The 6,000-nt window shown below is 48.6% G+C and overlaps 1 protein-coding gene across 6 annotated transcripts in view; it reads left to right on the top strand.

Moving 5' to 3' along the window:
* The first annotated feature begins 2,973 nt into the window (after positions 1-2,973).
* KTN1 (kinectin 1) overlaps positions 2,974-6,000 on the top strand; it is a 70,788-nt gene continuing 67,761 nt past the window's right edge. For 5 of the 6 annotated variants that reach the window (XM_042895286.1, XM_042895294.1, XM_042895278.1 and 2 more), the window contains exon 1: positions 2,974-3,050. The gene's annotated coding sequence lies outside the window, so the exon portion shown is untranslated. Of the gene's footprint in view, positions 3,051-3,802; positions 3,910-6,000 lie in introns of those variants that run through there. The other variant, XM_042895263.1, reaches the window with a different exon arrangement.

Below are 6,000 nucleotides of genomic sequence, written 5' to 3'. Positions count from 1 at the left end.
GAGCGTTTGCCCAAGCCAGTAATACAAGAGCAGCTCTGCTGATATCTGTCTGTGCTCAGAACATTTGACAGGGCTCAGTAATGTTTCTGGGAATATTAGGAACCCAGATGGGCATGTGGATGGTCTCAAGCTGGGTGCCTCAGATCCCAGATCACATCAGATCCTTTGGGTTTCTTGTATTGGCATTAAGATGTGCTCACATGTATCCCCAGCTACGTTTACAGTCCTCTTTCTTCCAGCATGTGTGATCATGCTGTCCCAAATAAGTGGCATGGGACACCTCTTGTGCATCTGTGTCCCTTTGCTTCTGATGCATTTCAGGTGAGTTAATAGTTCTGTGCTTAGGAAGAGCAGAACTTTTCTGTTGCTAACATTAGATTTATTATTATAACTATTATTTTGTATTTATTTTTATATATTATAATTATATATTTATATTTTATTTATATATTAATAATATATTAATAATTCCTTAGGTGCTGATGAAGGGTAAGAATTCAAAAAGCCACGATAGATCAATGTGGAACAGCATGAATAATAACTGGAAAAGCAGACTGATCAATGAAAGAAAATATGTGAACCATTTCTGGAATACAGCACCTGAGGTGTTTTACAGCAATAGAAGTATTCTCTGTAACATTCCTTCACTTGCTTTGCTTAATGATCACCAGCTCTTAAAACTTCATCTTCTGCTACGATGCTACCGAGAGTCAGAAAGAGGAGGAATATTTTAAATTCCCTTTGAAGCAGTATTCCCAATGTTAATTCAAAGGTTAATCTTGTGTTGTTTGGAAAGCTGCTTTTCTGCCCAGCCTCCCTGTGATCTCTTTAGCTATGTCTGATAACGAAGGCTTGAAAACTCCAGATTAGAAATTAAATTCTACCTCTGTGGCCCAGCCCTGATGACCCAAGGAGTCGCATAAAATACTCTTTCCTTTGCAGTGAGCTCTTTGAGCTAATGCTGTTGCTTTTGCCCTAAGATTGAGAATTCTTCTGGAGGAAAAGCTAATTCCCATAGAATCACAGAATAGCTTGGGTTGGAAGGGACCTCAACCCCCCACCCCCTGCTGTGGGCTTGTTGCCCCCTACCAGATCAAGCTGCCCCATCCAGCCTGGCAATAAGCACCTCCAGGGATGGGGTACCCATGAACAAAGTTCTTAGCAATTTCTGTGACTTTCTTTAGCAGAATTTGAAATCTTTTTGGTACACAGGCATGTGATATATTACTTTCCAGCTCCAACTGATTGTAGGGATTTGCTCTTGTAAATGAAAAGAAAATGAATGCAAATAAGCAGAGGCAACAAGAAAATTTGGTCATCGTTGTTTTTCCCTAGCCAGGAAAGAGAGGCTGAATCAGTGAGGTGTTGAGACTTGTTCCTGGCATTGATAAGGATCTCTCCTCTCCTACAAAACGCTACATTAGCAGTAATCAGTTTCCCTGCCTTAGCCCTGCAGTTGTCTTCCCCCTGCATCATCCCCGAGCCCATAGGTCTGCCATCTGAGAATGCAAAAATCCCAACAAAAACGAAGACTTGAGGCACTTCAAACACTTTTCTTTCCCCCCAATGCTGCTGGGATTTCAGCACCGTTTGCATTATCTTCTCCCTGCAGCTGGGGCATGTGGCACTGCTGCTGATCTGCACTGCGGTCGCTCTGTGGTGGGTTTTGCAATAATCTGATGGGTGACTGCCTCATGTGTTGGGCAATGGTACACAACATTCTCATGCTGGCATTGCTGCTGCCTTCGAGTTGCTGAAAACAAAGGGAAATAATACAAAACTATCTCCTGCACCTGAAGCATGTGGTTCTGCACTGTGCTACCACTGCAGCTTGCACCGTGCTGAGTAGCGAGGCCTTGCTTTCAACCTTCACTTGACAAGGCTGCTATTTTCCTGTTAATGTTTGGGGTTGTGGTGTTGGAAGTGAAAGAAATCCAGGAGTGGCACATGTTGGAGTGAGGGAAAAGCCACAGTTTTCACAGGCCAAACCCAAAATGTCTTTAAACTCTTTTAGATTGCAGCACCAACACAACCCATCATTTCATAAAATCATAGTATCATTATGAGTTGGAAAGGACCCTTCAAGGCTATCTGATCCTATTCTCCTGTGTGGACACCCACAGCTCCATCAGGTGCTCAGAGCCCCATCCAGACTGACCTTGAATGTCTCCAGGGCCATCCACCACCTCTCTGGGCAACCTGTGCCAGTGCTTCACTGCCCTTATTATAGAAAACCCATCCACTCTAAATCTCTTCTCTTTCAGTTGGAAACCATAACAACAGGACAAGGGGAAATGGTTTGAAGTTGAGGGAGGGCAGATGGAGGTTGGATGTCAGGGGGAAGTTCTGTGCTGTGAGAGTGGTGAGGTGCTGGAACAGCTGCCCAGCGAGGCTGTGATGCCCCGTCCATCCCTGGAGGTGTTGAAGGCCAGGTTGGATGGGGCCCTGGGCAGCCTGGGCTGCTATGAAATGTGGAGGTTGGCCCTGCATTGGTGGGGGGTTGGAGCTTCGTGATCCTTGAGGTCCCTTCCAACCCAGGCCATTCTGTGATTCTGTGGGTAGGTCATGGTTGGACTCAATGATCTTTAAAATCTTTTCCAACCTGGTCGATTCTACGATTCCATGATTCAATGAATGCATCCCATCCTTTGAGCACGCTGGGCTGCTTCTTGGGAGATTCAGGCTGCAGATCTGAGAGTTTTAAATCAAATAAGGGAAATTTACGGGCAATGGGTGAACAAACCAGAGCTAAGAAGCTCCGCAACGTGTCATCCGCATGCGAGGTCCGAGGCTGTCAGGGCTCCTCCTGCCTCAGTCTCGTTGTAAAAAGCTCAGTGCAGCCCTGTATCCCGGCCTTCCCGGGGTGTTCCCTCCGCAGGGCTCGAGGAGAGGCAGCTCCGCTCCTTTAACGGGAGGGAGGCGGGTGGGTGCTGGGGACGTGCGGCACCGCCTCCTCCTCCTCCTCCTCCTCCTTCCCCGCCCGCTCCCTTCCTGCCAGCCAGCGCCGCGCAGGCACCAGCCTGGCTCCTGCACTCCGGCCCCGCAGCCCGGTGAGTCCCGCCCTGGAGCGCGGTAGGCCCGGCCCGGCCGTGCGGGGAGCGATGCGGTCCCGGTGCGACCTGCGGGGCGCTTGGTTCAGGCGCGGCCGGGCTCGGGGCAGGTGCGAGCGGGGAGGCCGGGCCCAGGCCTCCGTCGGCGGCTTCCCGGCAGCGGCCTCGTGGGGCAGCGGGGCTGGAAGGGAGGGAATGAAGGCGGCGGCGGCGGGGGAGGGGGGGGGAGCCGGCTGTCTGTCTGTCTGTAGTAACCTTAAAGCGGCCGTCCTGTGGAAGTGAAAAGGGCGATACGGAGCGTTCGTCGCTGCGAGGGGAGGAAGGCTTTTCCCCTCGTCACGACGTGCGCCCAGCCCTGCGTGGCGGGGTGGAGGCAGCACGGCGTTTATCGAGGGTGTTTTATGGGGTTGGGGTGCCGAACCCCCCCGGCGGGTCCGAGGGGCCAATTTCTCATGAATGAAGCTCCATCTAAGGCCTTGTGCTTTGGCCCAGCTAATTCCAGCCCGCTCCTTATTTTAATTAAATGTACATCGTTAAGAATAGCACGGTCTGGTATCTTTTTGTGTTAAGCGGTGCCCGATGCTGCTTTCAGTCTGATCGATTGGCAGCCCGTTTGACAGGCTGTGCTGCGTACGGTCACGAGTGGAAGAACTGAAAGAAGAGCGTCTCTCCCACTGTTGGCTTCTACGATGAGCTGATACTTTACTGTAGTCGTTCTCTACTTAAAATCCTCTTTCCCCCTTTCTTTTCAGTACCTCCATCGCCGCCTCTGCCACACAATGCCCATATGGCATTTAGCAGGTGTAGCTGACAAGTCCTATTTAACATCTCCTCGCATATGACAAGGCAGAAATCTCTGGTAGGAGCTCAGAGTGCTGCGGAAGTAAGAGGGGGATCCTCAGTTCTGTTCCCAGCTGCACGGCGAGGTTCAGGCTTGCAGTGCCGCTGCTCTCCTTCCCATAACTGTGCTGTGATTCCCGTCCACCAGCAGGCTATGCAACTTGCTTTACCACATATTTTTTCTCTTGCCTCATATGCTGATGCTGCTTTCTGTATGCTGTGATTAAAATAACTTTTGTGTGTAGTTGCAGTGGGGAAGGGTTGGGGTTTGGATGCAAATGCTGGTGCTCTGTTAGAGTTACTACATACATACCTTTTTTGTTACATATTTTTCCCCCCTCTTATCTAACCAGTTTCAAGAAGATGCTTCCTGCTGTCAGAAATAGCAGTAGTAGGAGGGTATGAAGTATACAGATAGTTGTTAATTTGGTTCTTTATACCCCACTGTCATAAAAACCTTACTTCGGGTAAATTAGTCTGCTAATGACTGCTTCTGAAACACCTTAAAGGGAAGGGAAAGGCTTGATCAGGTATGTGTCAAATTGTTGTGTTAACCACAGAACAGCCTGCCCTTGCATCATCTGTTCTGTCTGTCTGAGATTCTGGCTCAAAATTGTCTAATCATTGCTTGAGCATTGGCACCATAAACCTGGGATTGACAGAATCCTTCCAGAACTGAAATTCTGTGTGGATTTCAGAGGCTGTGGGTGTAGCTTAAATACACTTTTGGCTGAGACCCTTACCCTAAGGATGTGGCAGGAGAGGGCACTTGTTTTATTTTAAGCATCTAGCTTGGTTGCTCCTAATCCCTTCCCCTTTGCTGCCAGCACACCCATCTCTCACCACTGACTGCTGAGAACTCCAGCTCCTGAGTTCCATCCCCTGGGTGAGCAGGGCAAGTGCCATCCCAGATAATATTGTAGCAGGAGGGCCCTTCCTGGAGCCAGCATGCAGTCTGGTGAGAGGCTGGGGGCAGAAGAAGGCCCTCAGAAAGATCAAGTTTAGTTTCTTAGTGTGTAGGAAACATCTGTGTTGTGAGTGCTGCTTGTAATATAACTGCTTTTGGGGTAAACTTGATCAGTTTAGTCTACGCTGACACCTCAGGAAAGCTGCTCCAGAGCCTCCTGTAGGTCTCAGAACAATTGCTGTGCTGCCAGCCTAATGCAGTTTATGGCTGGTTTGTATAATTTGTGTTTGTTCTAGCAGTGCCATTTGGTTTAAGCAGTTGTTTTCCCTCCCTGAGGCAATTAGAAGGAGCAGTTGTATCCCCTCAGAGCTGCTTGCTCTGATAGGGTAAATGAGTCAAAGTCTTTATGTTCCTTCCTATCCTCTCATCAATATTCTTCTTGTTTCCTTCCTGATAAAAATCTTTTACCCATCAAAACCTTTTTACTAGAAAGGGAGTTTTATACATTTGTATTTAGTTCTTAAGCACCCCGCTCAGCTATGTTGGCAAATCAAGCATGATTGGACTATTGTTAACAAAAGGAGTGGTTTGGGGGCCTGCTCCCTGTCATAAGCTCCCAAACATTCTGGTGTTCCTGGGGTGATGATTTCAGGCTGATGACACAGGGGCTAAATCTGTGCCAGGCAGATCACTTCTTGTCAGTGACTGTGCACCAACTGCACAGATGATAGATCGGAGGGCTGCCTGATTGTGACTTGCAGGACAATCTGTTTCTCCTCTTGTCATTATACGAGATGGCCAAACAGATAGAACGCAGGGTGTCTTTAACTATATATGTATTTATATTGTAGAAGCTGAAAATTCTTTTCCTGTTTGCAAGTCTGAGCTCCAGCTGGCTGCAGAGAGATGGCTGCTTCTGAGCGTTGAAAACTTAGCAGCTCTTGCCAGGGTGAAGCCTTCAAAGTAATGTTTTATAAAATGTGGACTTGTTGACACTTCTTGAAGGTTGCCTCTGCTCTCTGACTTGGGAATGCTGTGCCTTCTGCTGTGAGCATTGGCTGAGAGCAATGGGGTGTTTGCTCCGCAGCGCTTAATTGTATCTTCTATTTCCAGTTAGTTTGGAGTGGGAGCAGCGATGGTTGCATCGATACGTGCCTGTGCTGAGCCAGGCTGCTGCAGCCTGCAGCCCATGCGATCAGGATC

This window comes from Lagopus leucura, unplaced genomic scaffold (genome assembly GCF_019238085.1).
Source record: "Lagopus leucura isolate 7727_CA_CO unplaced genomic scaffold, USGS_WTPT01 Super-Scaffold_1, whole genome shotgun sequence".
NCBI lineage: Eukaryota > Metazoa > Chordata > Aves > Galliformes > Phasianidae > Lagopus > Lagopus leucura.
The sequence above is the reverse complement of the archived record's forward strand: the minus strand, read 5'-3'. Positions and strand labels throughout refer to the sequence as shown.